This window comes from Adiantum capillus-veneris, chromosome 6, assembly GCF_014529385.1.
Source record: "Adiantum capillus-veneris isolate H3 chromosome 6, ASM1452938v2, whole genome shotgun sequence".
In the NCBI taxonomy this organism is placed as follows: domain Eukaryota; kingdom Viridiplantae; phylum Streptophyta; class Polypodiopsida; order Polypodiales; family Pteridaceae; genus Adiantum; species Adiantum capillus-veneris.
This window is the reverse complement of record NC_140936.1, coordinates 171179645-171196413: the sequence shown is the minus strand read 5'-3', so window position 1 is coordinate 171196413 and position 16769 is coordinate 171179645.

Here is a 16769-nt window from a genome sequence, read left to right as displayed (position 1 = left end):
AGATTGGTGAGAGAGGGAATGGAAGGTAAAGCCTGCATGCTCGTTGCTATCTTCCCATGCATCAGTCATCATCCAATTAGCGTTAAGCTTTTCCCAAGCAATAACTTCCCTTGCACAAATTACAGATGCTATGGATGTGGTATCCTCAACCTTGGTGACCATATTAAAGTCACCACCCAGAACTCCTGACTTTAGCTGAAGCTCCAAGCACCACAGCCACAACTGAGTTCTTCTATGAGCACAATTAGATGCACACACATTAATTAGATGAAGATTTCCAAAGGAAGAATCAGTCAAGAATATAGAGCATCTCCCAGATGGATGGTCCATCACCCATTGAGGGTTCAACTCTTGCTTAATACAAGTTAAGACTCCAGAATAAACATTTGTCTTCCCTCCATAAAACATGGCATACCCCTTAAAATGGTACATTTCACCAGCTCTCTCATGCATTTTATGCTCCTCAATAAAAGTAACATCCATATTACTCTTCACTAGACAAGAGTTAAAGGTGAGTAATTTATTGGGGTCTTTAATCCCCCTCACATTATAAGAGGATATGAATATGGGGGTGTGTTAACAACTTTCTGGGTATCATCATCCATATCTTGCATGTTTATTTCCAAGTTCATAGTAGGAGGGTCACTCTGTTGCTTCTATTGGTATTCCTTGACCAGTCCTTCTACTACTGCTAGTGTGTCAAGTGAGGGCAAGTCCTGAAGGATGTCATAGACATTGGATCAAGTGTAGCCTGAGGCTAACTTTCTGGGTTGGAAGGTTTTTCTGGAGGGAGGGCCTTGGAATCCCTCTGAATCAATATGTCTTTTCCTTTTCTTCCCCCCTCTTGGAATTTCGGAAGAGGAAGGCTGAGATACAAAAGATCTGGTATTGACTGAAGTGCCCGAGGGGCGAACATACATAGGAGTTTTAGGAGCAGGAGGGAAAGCATTTGATTGAGAGGCAGCCACAACAGCTACAGCAGTTGGGGGGTCACACGGGGTTTTCCAAAGATTTTATTTCTCGGGACCAGATTCTTGCTACCTGGGTAAGATGGTATGAGTTCAACTGAGCCATCCTTTAGTGTAGAACAATTCTTGGAGAAGTGCCCTAACTTCCTACTGTGGAAGCACGAGCCAACCAAATTTCCCCATTTCAAATACAGTACCACTTTGCCCACATCCTCCCTTTCAATTTCCAATGTTGAGGGGAACACTTTATCAGTTTTCCAAAGCACAGAGGCTTTGTTCCTATTGGGGCAATCAATGGTAGGGCTAAAGAGAACTTTCCCTAGGGAGGACAGGGCCAGAGGTAAGAGGGAAGGTCAACTAGCTCTACCCAGACATGGCATTTGCTCATGAGTTCTTCTTTAATTTTCCTTACTAGTTGCCATTGAAGAACATGCACTACTTGTCCACACACGATAACAGTAGAAGATGTCAAAAAGGATTTTTGATCATCCTCTTTGAAGAACAGTACCTCAAATAAACCAGAACCAAAGCAAAATATTTTATCGACCACAATACGATGAAATCTATGGTCAATGAATCCAACAACCTACCTAATGCTGGGAAGTTTCCCTGTAAAGTACAACACAACAACTCTCCTCTGAAACACATAAACATGATTCCATACAGTAGTAGATTTCAGGACCACCTTATGTTGCCCTTGGACAGTAGGGTCCACTGTCGAGGAATCCTTTAATGCATCAGACATAGACAGAGAATCAAACAGTAAAGCTTCAACCGTCAAAATAGACGATGTGGCTTCAACATTAGGGTTAAGCTTAAATTCCTCTGGTAGAGACCTGTTCTATTGCTCAAGAAGGGACGTGAGATGTAGGCGATGTGAGCTCTATCTTCCTAGCAGGTTGCATGTAGGGGCGGGACGTATCACCAACAGCAGGAGCTTGCGTGCAGGGAGAAAGAGAGGCCATTTCTCAGTGCAAGCAGGATGCCTCTCGATCAGGGCACATCATCTCTCCTACTCTCTCCTCTCTCTCTCTCCCTCCCTCTCTCTCTCCCTCTATCCCTCTCTCTCTCTCTCTCTCTTTGCCTCTATCTTCTCTCTCTCTCTCTCTCTCTCTCTCTCTCTCTCTCTCTCTCTCTCTCTCTCTCTCTCTCTCTCTCTCTCTCTCTCTCTCTCTCTCTCTCTCTCTCTCTCTCTCTCTCTCTCTCTCTCTCTCTCTCTCTCTCTCTCTCTCTCTCTCTCTCTCTCTCTCTCTCTCTCTCTCTCTCTCTCTCTCTCTCTCTCTCTCTCTCTCTTATCACACTAACACAGCCTTGAAGTGGTATGAGAGACACATCAATGGCATGGTGGAAGCGAGAGGTTGATACGATAGCTTGCTTGCTCTTGGCGGTGGAGAGATCAAAAAAGATTAAAATCTTTGTGAGAACAAATTGAGAGCTTATGAGCTCATGGAAGAGTGATTTATGCTCTTGTGGAAGCTCAGAAGAGAGTGTGTAGGGGAAGGTGCCCTAAAATCTATGTGTGCACAATATAACTATTTGCCAAATTAATTTTCTTCTTGTAGATTGTAGATCTGAAAATTTTGTCCTCTATTTTTTCCTATTGCAACATCATCTAAACTTCATAATAGAAAATTTTTGCCAATTCCTCACCTTTTTTCTAATATTCACCTCCAGGTTTTCTATTTCACGTAGTGTGCAAGGATGATGCATTTTTGAAAGAACGATTGGTGCTCAAAGTTGGGTGCATAAATATTGAGATTGAAGATGCAATTTAAGCTTTTGCAAAGGTTAATATTTGAGAATTTTTGGTAGATTTGGGTAAAGAAGAAGCGGGTATGTTTGTAGATTGTATCATTTTAAACTGTAACATGGACTCTCAAATGGCCTACCCTCTGTATTTCCTTGACATCCCACACATTACGTGGCAAATAGCCAAAATCTGCTAGTGTGCTTGCATACACACATATCCTTGTATTTCATCTGTATATTACCAAAAGACAAAGTATGATAGAGGGAAGAAAACTCGATTTCTTTAGCCATTATCCATACCTAATTCCCATGGGAGACTTTATCCGTGTATTTCATCTTTACATTACAAAGGTCTATTAATTAGAATAGAAGAATACAGGCAATAGTAGACAGGCTCAGTAAACAAGGGAATTTCATACCGGTCAAAAGTTGTATTAAAGCCCATCATATGGCAACCCTCTTCATATAAAAGATCTTTAAGTATCATGGCTTACTAGCATCCATAGTATTCGGGAACCGATAGAGATCCAAGAATGACCAGTAACTTTTAAAAATGTCTCTTAAGCTTTGAGAATCTGGATACTAAGTTGAACCTCTCCTCGGCCTATCACCTACAAACGGAGAGCCAAAGTGAAATACAAAACTTAACTATTATTGATCTACTCAAAGCCTATGTTATGGAATTAGATCAAAGCGATCAATGGGAAAAGTATTTACCCTTAGTGTAGTATGCATACAATAATACAGTCCATGTAATGTACTTCTATGGGAAAGGATCTCTTCAAACTTATTGAAGGAAGACCAAAACTTCTATTGATAGTCAAGACAGTTGTGGGAAGTTCTTTATTGCTGATGAGTATAGTAGAGACCTTAAAGAATATTTTAACAAGATTAAGGAACATATATCCCGCATAGTACAACAAAAGCAAAGGCTACTACTGATAAAAATAGAAGATGCTTGGCCTTCAAAGAGAATGATTCATGGGTATTACTTCAATTTCCCAAAGCACACGTAATCCATACAACATGCAAGGGGAAAGAAGGACTCCCAATAAGTAAGAATTTTTTTAAAGTTAAGCTATCAAAAAGATATTATGGCCCATTTCATGTCCTTAAGACATATTGCAATCCAAATTGTCTTCTAGCTGTTAAAAAAGATTTAAAACAGGCCTTAGAGTCCACAGCTTGACAAATGGAGCAGATGTCCTTCTTGAAAAGAGAAAGGGACTTTTTCCCTAAGGCTTTAGCAGGCAACTTTCTGAATACATAACTCCAAAAGACATTTTCAAAAGATAAAGAACACCCCGTATATCTCATTCTACCCTAGCAGATCAGCACATCAAACACTTGCTTTGAAGACACAACCAACATATTTGAAATGTCATAACCTATTTTGATAGGTGCTACACTAAAAGGTTTATCCCATTCAGACAATTCCAGCATCCATGAAAATAGCAGACAGAAGCTCTCTGATGGCCCACATATATTTTTCCCAATCTTGATCAGACTCCAGCATATACTTTATGAAGGTTTCCCTCGTGACAAGAGCATGCAGGCTAATATTCGAAATGCCACAACCCCCCATGTTCTTAGCCAAAGACAACACCTCCCAAGCCACCGAAACAGATGATGCTTTCTTGCACTTCCACAAGAATTTTTTCATGACAGAGTTAAATGATTAATTTCTCTTTGCCCATGGAACACAAGGCATAAAAGTAGTAATAAGGCACCAGTATGGACTGAATAATTCTCAGTCTCACATGGAGAGGCCATTCGTCACAGTGCCATGTAGAAATCTTACAGTACACCTTCTTAAGGACCAATGTTGTAGGTCAGTCTGAGATACATTCACACCAATGGGGTACCCAAAATGTCTAAAGATATGTCCTTTTGATAGCCTCCCCCCCCCCCCCCCCCCCTATTAGTGCATGAAAATTTTCAGTAGTGACATCTATTAGAGTTGAATTTATTCAATGCAGCCATACACCTTGACACATTCACATTACTGGCCTTTAGAAAAACAAAGGTGTCATCAGCAAAACCTTGTCCCAGCATTTGACCAGAACCTCTAGATAGACCCTACAGTACTTGATAGAATACTATGAAAAATATACCTGCCACTAATGAAACCAGTTTGAGCCCTGTGGATGAATATTCCAAGGAGGGGATTCAATTTGATAGCCACTACCTTAGCTATCAGTTTATAGACAATGCCCATCATTGTTATAGGTCTCCAGTGTCCCAATTGATTTGGGAAGGTTTGTTTAGGAATGAGCTTTATAAGGCCCTATTTCGAAAAAGGATCCATGTACTAAGCAGACCAAAAGGAGTTTATCAGACACATGATCATGTCCTTGAGCTCATCCCAAAGGCAACCACAAATTCCTTGGAAATACCACAAATTCTAGGTGTTTTTTCATTTCCCTCTAGATACATTCACACCAATGGGGTACCCCAAATGAAGATATGTCCTTTTGATAGCCCCCCCCCCCCCCCCCCCCCCCCCCCCCCCCCCCCCCATATTAGTGCATGCAAATTTTCAGCAGTGACATCTATTAGAGTTAAATTTATTCAATGCAGCCATACACCTTGACACATTCACATTATTGGCCTTTTAAAAAACAATGGTCATCAGCAAAACCTTGTCCCAACATTTGACCAGAACCTCTAGATAACAGAAAAAGGGATGAGTGGACACTGCAAACAACAAGGGACTAAGTGGACAACCTTGTCTAATAGAGTGGTTGATTGCAATTTCCTTGGACATTGTTCCATTTATCAGTAGTCTAGACCATGCATCTCTACCCAGCATGAATATGTAGTTTAAACCCCATCTTCTCAAGAATTTTGGCAATGAAGTCCCATTGCACTATGTCAAAGGCTTTCTCATAGTCAATTTTGTAGTACCATGTCTTGCTTTGATCTTTGAGCATGCTCAATGCTTATCTGAATTGATAGAATATTATGAAAAATAAACCTGCCACTAATGAAACCAGTTTGACCCCCGTGGATGAATTTTCTAAGGAGGGGATTCAATTTGATAGCGACTGCCTTAGCTAGCAGTTTATAGACAATGCCCATCATTGTTATGGGTCTCCAGTGCCCCAATTGATTTGGGAAGGTTTGTTTAGGAATCAGCTTGATAAGGCCGTGTTTCAAACAAGGATCCATGTACTGAGCAGACCAAGAGGAGTTTATCACCCGAAGGCATCGTCTTCTCCCACACACAAGTGCAACTTGCAGGCTGCAAACGATACAGAGAATGTAAAAACTTTTTCTCTGTATAATTGTCTGTCAAAGAGCACAAACCTTACTCTATTTTGAAACACCCGTTATCTACAGTTTCTCACAAAGCGTTTTTTGTAAAGGCATAGCATTACTCTCTCTTAACACATCCTCATTTAACAATTTCTCACAACGAGATACTCAGCTATAGGCACACACATGAAAAAGTACATTATCATAAGCTAAAATTTCTGGTGGTAGAACCGAGACTTGCCTACGAGCGTGAAATACCGTTAAACATAGGCAGGTTATGCGTACATGTACATGCATAGTATAGCACTAGAATGTTTCACTTACAGTTTTGAACAAATATATACAGCCCATATTCATGTAAATGGAACACAATAGGCACAAAATGAATGCATTGATAATGCATACTCGTGTTTTTGCATACTTTGCATATGGCTTGGCATTCATAAGCGCAGTTAAGCAACATTTTGGCATGTAAACCGGTATATAGTATACCTAAAAGGATGTGTAGTCAGACTAATACCTATACACAAAATTATTTGACAAGTGAAGGTAACAGTTGCAAGGAGTGCACTACTTTCAACATCAAAAGGCAAAAGGAGCACTACAAATGTCTACTGCAAGTAACAACCAGGTGAACTGATATTGAAAGCCTTGAGAATAGTTGCTTTTTAGAAAAATAAGAACAAAAGTTTGTTTTTTCCTTATCGGGTTTTCTTTTAAGTACTATCAGGCATAAAGAGGTATCAAGACTTTGCATGAGGGTTTAGGATAACCTCATATAAAGACAATGTCATTGTGTAAAGACGGTTTTTTGGGAAAAAAGAAGAAGGATAGAACAAACAAAATTCTGCCAAAATTTTCATGAAATCGATCATAGTATATGCTTACTTTAATTTAAACCATAGAGAGAAAGGCTGCCCCTAAGGCAACATATAGTATATAAGAAGGGAATTGATACTGAAAGTCTCGGATATAATGTTTGTAAGTAAAACCAAAAGGTTTTAAATCTGCTCTTCTTTATGATTAATACCTAGCAAAAGAATGGATCAATGAGTTAGTGTATAAGACACCTCTTGTGAGGACACATGTCGGTTTTGATTGGAATATGATTTTTTTTGAAAACTAAACGGTTTTACAAATAAAATGCTGCCGAAATTTTCAAAAAATCAGGAAGACTTATAGATTAGAATGCTTACTTATATACCATAACGATAGGGTTGCCCCTATAGCAACACATAGTATAGTCTCTAAAGAATGCTAAACTCATATATATAATCATTGATGACAAACATGGGTACAGGCAGACAACTAGGATGAGTGTCACTCGTGATATATTCAAGCTACAAAGGATTCGGGACAAGATCATCGTAGCACATAAAGAGAAAAATCAAACCAAGCCATTAGCAATTAGAGACGCCATCTCTAAGCCTTCTAAACTTGTAAGAAATTTCACAGACTGTAATCGACCATACTTACATAGACGAGCAAAAGAAAATGTAACATATACCTAGGAGTAGGATTGGGCTTCATGGTGTGACAGCGATAACAAGCAATGGGGATTGCTTGATATACCTATCACCCATTTAGCTAGTGCAAATTAATTCTAATTGATTGTACTTGTGGTTGGTTGGCAGGTAACGATCCCTGCTTTCATCTGATAGGAGTTTCGGCTTAAAGCTCCTATTTTTTATGTATCGAAGTATTTTGTAACAAGTTTTATATCAAGAAGTTCTACTTTTCTTTGTTGAAACCATATGATAAGTGCAAACAGTATTTAAGTTCTCTGAGTGTATGATTCTAAGTGATGGGATTTTTCAATCAAACACACACACACACACACACACACACAAGGGAGCTTAAGAGATGGTCTTCTTGCTCAAGTACTTGTTTATCGATGCAAATCCAAGTACATAGATCCACATAGCTCTTCTTCTTTTTCTTCTTCTCTATTATTATAGATATATACTAAGATTTTCTAGAAAATAGAGAAGATGTGATCCTCATGTTGCAAAGGATAAACCCACATCTTTCTAGTGAAATCATCTACGAAAGTCACAAAATAGATAGCTTCTCCTAGTGAGTGGGTCAACCTAGGACAAAAAATGTTACTATAAACAAGCTCCAAAGGCTATCAATGATTCCTATTTAATGGAGATGAGGTACTCCTAATTACTTTACCGTAGATGCAATGCTCACACATGGAAAAATGGAGTAACTAAACACAGGTATGTACCCAAACCACACTAGTGTTTTCATTCCCTTTTGGCTCACATGGCTTGGATACTTATGCCACGACTCAGTTCGGCTGTGGATATACAATCCTCTTTTACACAAAAAATAAAAATCAAGTAAAGCATTCCATGATTTTGACCCTTCAGAATCACAAGATTTTTTCCTGATTGACCATGAACCATTTCCAAAGGTGGTTATGTAACCCAAGTCTTGAATTAGTAGTGAGAATGACCTGGGCAAGCATAGTGGGCTTTCAATTGAGCTTTACAACTTGCTAAAAGGATTCAAGAGCCGAAAGTTAGGACGTTCGAAAGTGGTAGGTTAAAAAAAGGTTTTTAGAATAACTTTTTTCAACTCCAAGAGAGCTTTGCTTGAGGCAACTCCACATGGTATTCTTTTTAAACCCACATGAAGGGTGACTTCCATGATTTTGACTACATATATATAGGGTAATGACCCCTTCCATTAGGCAGCATGGAGAGAGAGAGAGAGAGATGGATCTCACTCCCTTGGTGACAATGTCAGGTTCCTTGGGGCACTGTGTAGGTGGCAAGTGGCCTTTGTTGAGTGTTATGTGGTGGTTTTGATGGTCGGAGGCTAATAAGCATAAAAGATCCTTGACCTTCAAAGAGAATGATTGGGTATTACTTCAATTTCCCAAAGCACACCTAAGCCGTGCAACATGGAAGGAGAAACAAGGACTCCCAATGAGTAATCAACAATATTAAGTTAAGCTATTAAAAATATATTATGGCGCCTTTCATGTCCTTAAGCCAATTACTAAAGTGGCTTATCAGTTAAAGCTACTTAGCAGTTATCTCATTCATAAATCCTTTCATGGGAGCCTTTAAAACCTTATAAGGACAAGCCACCCTAAGACCGAGATTCACTTGAATTTGAAGTTCAAGAAGAGATCTTGCAGCTTGAGAGCATTCTATGACATGTAAAAAGGGTTTAACAAAGTGGTAAGGTTATCTTATTAAATTTCAATATTATCTTTTTGAAGATAAAAGGTGGAATATGGGAGGCATCCAGCTAAAGGATATTTTAAACTTTGTAAATGCTTACAATGACTCATGTGAAAGGTAAGAACAAAGTACGAACAAGCAATGTGTTTCCTAAAGAATTTTGTCTTGTTTTGAATCTATGATTTCTTTTTAATGTTGATAAGTTTTTTCTAATTGTATGCATACAATTAACCATTCTTGGGGCAGACACATTTCTCTCAAGAACCCAATAGACTTTGCCAATCCACTATGGAAGACGATTAGTGGGGCTCGATACATTACATGCTTGCAGTAGCTTAGGCTCTTAAGCATCAAGTGGATTTACCCATTCTAGTTTGGAAGATGTAAGGGCTAAGTAAAGACATGCTTGCAAAAACTAAGTCTTTCAAACACTAAGGAAGGACGTTGATGGGTAAGAAGGGATCATCTACTGAGGGCAAGCTTTTTGAAATGGGGCCTCTAAACCCAAGCCAATGGGCCTACCCTCACAAAATGTTCGTAAAGAGGTACGCACACTACTTGGAGCACCACCTTCTTTTGGGAGTGGAGAAGGAAACCAATCAAAATAACACTTGCACTCACCCACTCAAGCAACACACTTTGAAAACCCCCTTACTCTATATACACTTTGGACACTTGAACACCATCAACGATTATGCAACCCAATGCCGTGCATCAAAATGAAATATGCAATTTGTGGAATAGCATTCACCTTCTCCCCATAAGAATACCCATAATACATCCAAACTCTTCCTCTCTCAAGCACTCATCAAAAAATCATGCGCACAAGACTTGCCTCTCAAACACACAAGAGAATCACTTACATCAAACTAACACACTTTGCATAGAGAGCTCATCTCCATCTATGCAATGCCGTGACACAAATAACATCACCATGAGAGGTAGCCACATGCATATGTAATGAAGCAAAAGAGAGTTGGAGTGAGAAATTTCTTTAGACCAATTGAATAAGTGTGGAGAAACAAACCAATGGTAAATTGAGAATAGAACACTTACTTGATTTCTCGCACACCTTTTAAGGGGAGGACAGACACTGGCTAACCATCACGAATTGCGACACTTGAAAGTTTTGAAGATGATTTCATGATCATTAACATAACCATGAGAGAGATCATGATGTATTTACAAGTTATTGAGGTGCTACAAATGATTTATTGGGTTGATGGAGTAAGAGATTGTAGAATGGAAAGAGTGGAGAATAGAGTTGCACTTCCTCCAAAGAGGAGGGTTAGGAGGGAGGATGTGAAAGAGGGAGAGTTTGGGTTTTCTCTACTATTGATCAAGAAACAACATGAAGTTGAAAATATATGTGTGTGTCCTTGAGTCTCTCCAAGGGGGCTATTTATAGTTGTGTAGGAGTGGGATTATGCTACACTTAATTAGAGTAAGTGATTAGATCTAATTAAGTGTCCTTTGACCACTCATTGAATATTGGACATAAAAGGGACTATTTATTCACAAAAAATATCATTTTAGATCGTGAAGGCTCCATAGGGGTGCATAATGTAGGTGGGCCCCACCATGAGGCCCTACGGGTGCCTCCTGCGGGGTATCTCAACTTGTCTGTCTTGGCATTTAGAAAGCATCTTTAGGTTGGTCCCATCACATGCAAGTGACCTTGAACACTCATTGCTCTTTTAGAAGATGAGCAGGGAAAAAATAAGATCTCATCCTCTTGATTTACTTGATTTACAGTTCCCTTTTGCTGCGAATCTGACAAATTTACACTATTTTGACCATAACTTTTTACCTATAGCTCGGAATGACATGCTTCAAAAGGCAAAATTGACCTTCTCAACATGTTTGATATGAATTTGGACTATTCTTCACGCCCATGCACCAAGGAATTCGGTTTGGAAGGTCCACACTAGGCTAGGGAACCTTTTGCTTCCAAGTCTTCTTGTATGGGCCCTTTGCTTGTATGCATCCAAGGGGAATCATGCTTTTTCAAAAGGCTATGATGCTTAAACAAATAGAGGAGGGCTCAATATTATTTTGCTTGTGAAAATAATATACAATTGGAGTCTTTTTTGAAAGGAGAGAAACTATATGTATATTCTTAAGAGATATTGGGCCACCTATGTAGGGGGCATAGAAGACTTGTAAAGAGGGACCATAATCTTTGGTAAAGACAAGTGGAGAGTTGATTTCCATGGGAATTTATCTATATGGGGTGGAAGATGGATATAGTATTTTTCTACTACTAATTCACAAGAGGTAAGAAAGTTTGGGGGTATATAGTTGGTTATTGTATGCTTATTCTATTTACAAAGCAAAAAAGAAAAGGGTGGTAATATAAATATATGACTAAGGTGACATTTTTGGGAAGAGTATAATGTATGTGTCTCCACAAAGGTTAAACGAAGAGGGGGAATTTACTCTAGATAACTTAATAGCGTAGAAAAATATATACACGTATGAGGAAGAGGACGTAGGCTGACAAATGTTGCAAAAAGATGGTTACCATTTTATGCCACTCACTACCTAAATTAAAAGGACTAGCTATGCCTTTATTTTCCCTACTCCATAGTCGAGGATAAGTGAACAAGTGAAGTTGATTAAAGTGCGTATAGACTCAATTCGCTCAAAGGCTTGGGGCCAAATGAAAGAAGTCTATGAAAGAGCATAGATCAAGAAAGGATATATCTATCCTGAGCAATCGTGATCAAAGATACAAGTCAAGGGAGTTTATTATAGCAATTATAGGATTCTAAAAATAGAAATTAACTATGTAAATTTTAGGTTGTCAAATTTACTCATTAGAATCTAAGTATGAAGATTCGAAAGCCTTAGGGTAAAAATAAATCTTACCAAAGTGAGTCTAAATTTAGCAAGTTTTGGGATCAATTTTATTGGACATCCAAAGGATTGTGCTAAGGTTTTTCAACGAGAGGTTAATCTATAAGGTTTTAAAGGCTCCCATGAAAGGTTTTATGAATGAGCCAAGTGCTAAGTACCTGTAATTGATAATTCAATTCACTAATTGGTGTAAGGACATGAAATGGACCATAATGTCATTAATTTTGATAGCTTAACTTAATATTGTTGATTAATCATTGGGAGTCTAAATGCCCTCGATCAACTTTTGTCACTACACTGGTTGGAGGGCTACATAAAAATATTTCTGAAAAACAAGCAATCCAGTGCACGATACACAATTACCAACCAGGTTAGAGATCCAGACAAGATCTATCGTGATGGTAACATGGTAGATGCGGAGTGGGAGTGGGCAATGCAAAAAGAGCTATAAGGCTACAACAGGCTCATCCTACAGACAACAACGAGAAGCTTGGGTCAAACAAACTACACGCACTATGGCTCGGGAGGCAAAGCATCTTGGAAGGACAATTGTATAAGATTAGATCAGTTACAACGTAAATCTGTGAATACAAAGAGTTTAGTTAATGATTTTTTTTTGTTATTGCTAACTTAGTAAAATATCACTCTTAGTCGACCAACGAGAGAGATGGTCAAGTTTCGGGAGCGGTATAGAAAGTTTAAAACTTTGATGAAAGAACGAGAGTAATACCGTGTGCTAGTCTCCACCCAACCATGCTATCTTACAGCCTCCCCCTAGTGTACACTACTATTTGATTGTGTCGATGGACTTGCCTCCACATCCCTACATTTCCCCCCGCCCCACATTCTGGAACCTTGAGGAAAACCTTGTCACCCTCTTGGAAAGTAGCAGATGGAGATGCTCATCTACAAACTTCTTATATCAATCTTGAGCTTGCTTAACATTTTGTCAAGGAAATGGAAGCATATCAAAATGTTCTTGAAGAAAATACTTTTCTTGTTGTATCTTCTCTCCCTCGCTTAATGTATCTTCTTCGTAGCCAACCCCACCGTAACGGGTGATCTAGGTTGAAAACCATATAAAAGCATAAATAGACTAAATGCTGTACTCACACGCTTTGAACTATTATAAGAAAACCTCAATATAGGCAAGTAGTCTTCCCAATTGGTTTTCTGATTACTAATGTACGCTCGTAGCATAACCTCTAGCACTTGATTAACCCTTTTGATTTGACCATCTGCTTTGGGATGATCAATCATACTAAGATTAAGTGTAGTTTTCAACTTTTGGAATATAGCTCTCGAGTAGTGATTATCAAACTTTTGGTCTTTGTCACTACTGATACTAGCTGGAAGACCATAGAGTCTATATATATACTCTATAAATAGTGATGCTAGTTCCAGTGTCTTGTACCATAGTCTTAGTAGGAATGAATTGACACATCATTGTTAGAAGGTCTACAATTACCCATATGGCATCATGGCCATGATTTGTATTAGGTAGTTCTACTACAAAATCCATAGAGATACTCTCCCACTTACCTTGTGTAATCTTTAATGATGTAAAACGCCACCTACCTTGAGGGGTTGTGCCGTATTAACTTGGCACTGTTCGCAGTTTAGTACGTACTCTTGAACATCATAATGTAAGCTTGGCCAATAAAATTGCCGTCAAACTAAGGTATACATCTTATGAATACCTGGATCACCAGCAGTTGGACTATCGTGACACTCAAATAATATTTGGCACCTAGCGTTTGAGCCCTTTGGCACGCATACTCTACCCTTGTGGAGTAAGTAGCCATCATTAATGGAAAAACTCTTCCATTGATTAAACTCGTCCTGAGTAGGGGTGGAGCTGTGGGTGTTGAACTTTTTATCTGCGCGTGCAGAAATATGTTGATCTCGCCGTGCAAAGACATGTGAGTGTAAGGGATCCGTTCTTAAAATTGCACTCCACACTTTAGCATATGATTGATCTTGTGCACACTTGCCACGCAATGACTCCAAAAATTCTTTATTTCCATGAAAGCAAGTGAATTAATGTGAGACATCTTACTTAGTGCATCCTCTACTACATTATATTTCCCCTTGCAATATCATAGCTTACAATCATAACCTTGAAGGATCTTCGCCCATTTAGCTTTGTGACCCTTCAAGTCTGTTTGAGTAGTAAACCATTTTATACTCTCATGGTCAAAAACTACTTCAAACTCGGCACCATATAAATAGTGTCGCCACTTTTGTAAAGCGTGAACTATGGCATAGAGCTCCCTCTTATAGACATAATAATTATGTTGAGCTCTATCCAACTGTTTACTTTCAAAGGCTATAGGTCTTCTCTCCTAGAGAAGTACCATAGAAATTGCTTTATCACTACCATCAATCTTTACCACAAACAGCTTAAGTGGGTCAATGATTGCTAGGATGGGAGCAGTGGCTATAGATACCTTGATCTGTTCAAAACTATGTTGTTGGGCGTCTTTCCAGAAAGAGGTCTTACTTTTTTCAAAGGCTATAGGTCTTCTCTCCTAGAGAAGTACCATAGAAATTGCTTTATCACTACCATCAATCTCTACCACAAACAGCTTAAGTGGGTCAATGATTGCTAGGATGGGAGCAGTGGCTATAGATACCTTGATCTGTTCAAAACTATGTTGTTGGGCGTCTTTCCAGAAAGAGGTCTTACTTTTTTCTTTAAGTTGATCCATCATAGGAACATCAATTTTGATGGCATAGAGCTCCCTCTCATAGATATAATAATTCTGTTGAGCTATATCCAAGTTTTTAGTTTCAAAGGGTATAGGTCTTCGCTCCTAGAGACGTACCACACCAATTGCTTTATCACTAGCATGAGTCTCTACCACAAATGACTTAAGTGGGTCAACGTTTTCTAGGATGGGAGCTGTGGCTATAGCTACCTTGATATGTTCAAAACTGCATTGTTGGGTGTCTTCCCAATAAAAGGGCATAATCACAGATATATTGTCGATAAAATCTAGCCATGTCTAAGAAGATTTGAAGCTCCTCAACCATGTTGGGATGTGGCCATCGAAGAATGGCAGCAACCTTGTCAGTGCCCATCTTGATGCAAGAATAAGAGATCACATGATTGAGTTAATGTATCTCGTTTTTAAATAAATTGCACTTGCTTGGCTTAGCATACATGGTGTGAGTTTGTAGGTGTTCGAACACTAATCCCCCATTAGTGTTCTATGTGTTCATATTTAGTCTTATTGTAAATGATAATGTCATCAAAGAAAACCACGACAAATTTTGCAAGATAGGGACGTAAGACACTATCCATGAGTGTCATGAATGTAGCTGGAGCATTGGTTAAAGGAAAATGCATAACCAAAAATTCAAAATGTCTGAACCGTGTTCTAAAGGTCATTTTAGAGATATCTTTCAAAAGGATATGCATGTTACCATATACATGTGGTAGTGATGTGTGTGAACACACTAGGACCGCCGGGGCATTTTTTCCCTCTTTAGGGGGTTTTTTCCCCCGTGCATTGTATATATGCCCATCACTCTAGGGCTATCTATCTTTCCATTGCACACTAAGTAACACACTCTCTATTATGTGCCTTGATCTTCCTTCGTCTTCTCCAAGCTGTGTGTGTTTCTCTGCAACCCTAATTCCAACAATTGGTATCAGAGCAGGTCACGTCGTCCCGGGCTTAGTCGCCAGCTGCTCCGGCACACGCCTGCTCACTTTCTCCGATTTCAGTGAGCTTTGGCAAGCATTCGCAGGTCGACAAATATTTTGGGGCAACTCGAAGAGCTTGGTCTGCTCAGATTTTTGATCTGGGCTCATTTCGGCCTCCGTTTCCACTACAGGCAGTACTTCACAGGCTATTTCGTCATTTTGTGCAAAATTTCTATCAATGTCGTTTTCTGCATAACAGGTGCCTTATAGTCTTCTACGGTTTGTGCTATATAGCACAGGTTGTTCCCGCTCCATTTCTCCTATTTTCGGGCAATTTTCACATTAGGTGCAACATTTACCATGGCTGACAACAACAACACAGATGTGTTCAAGATGTTTTCTGCTGAGGACAGGTTGGATGGGGACAACTACCCTATGTGGGCTTATATGATGCAACATGTTCTTGTGTCAAAAGGTGTCTGGAACATTGTGCAAGGCATTGATGTACGTCCTAGTGAGTCTGAGGATGTAGGCGATGTTGAGGATGTTGCAGGTCTTGCTGCAAGGATTGCAGCTGTTAGAGTTGTTTTGCCTACGGCAGAACAAGCTCGTTGGGATGTTAAGGATGCGCAGGCTCATGCATTGATTGTGTTGTCTGTGAAGCGCACCATTGTTCCTCACATCCGTTCTGCAAAATCTGCAAAACAAGCTTGGGATATTTTAGCAGGTCTTTATGCAAGCCACAATGAGGCTAAAATTTCTTTGCTATGTAAAGAGCTAGAGTCGAAGATTATGCATGAGGAAGATGATATGGACACTTTCCTTGCTAGTGTCAAGGATATCAATGAGTAGCTTATTTCTGCAGGTGAAGTCATTTCAGACAGTTCCCTTGTGCAGACTGTTCTTGATGCCTTACCAGATTCCTACCAGACTTTTGCTAGTACTTGGAGACTGATGACCCAAGGAAATCCTGAAGTTTTCAAGTTTGATGCATTATGCACATTGCTGTTGCAAGAGTTACTTTCCAAAAAAAACAGGACAATTGAACAGGCTTTTATTGCTTCTCAAAGAAAGGGTGGTAAC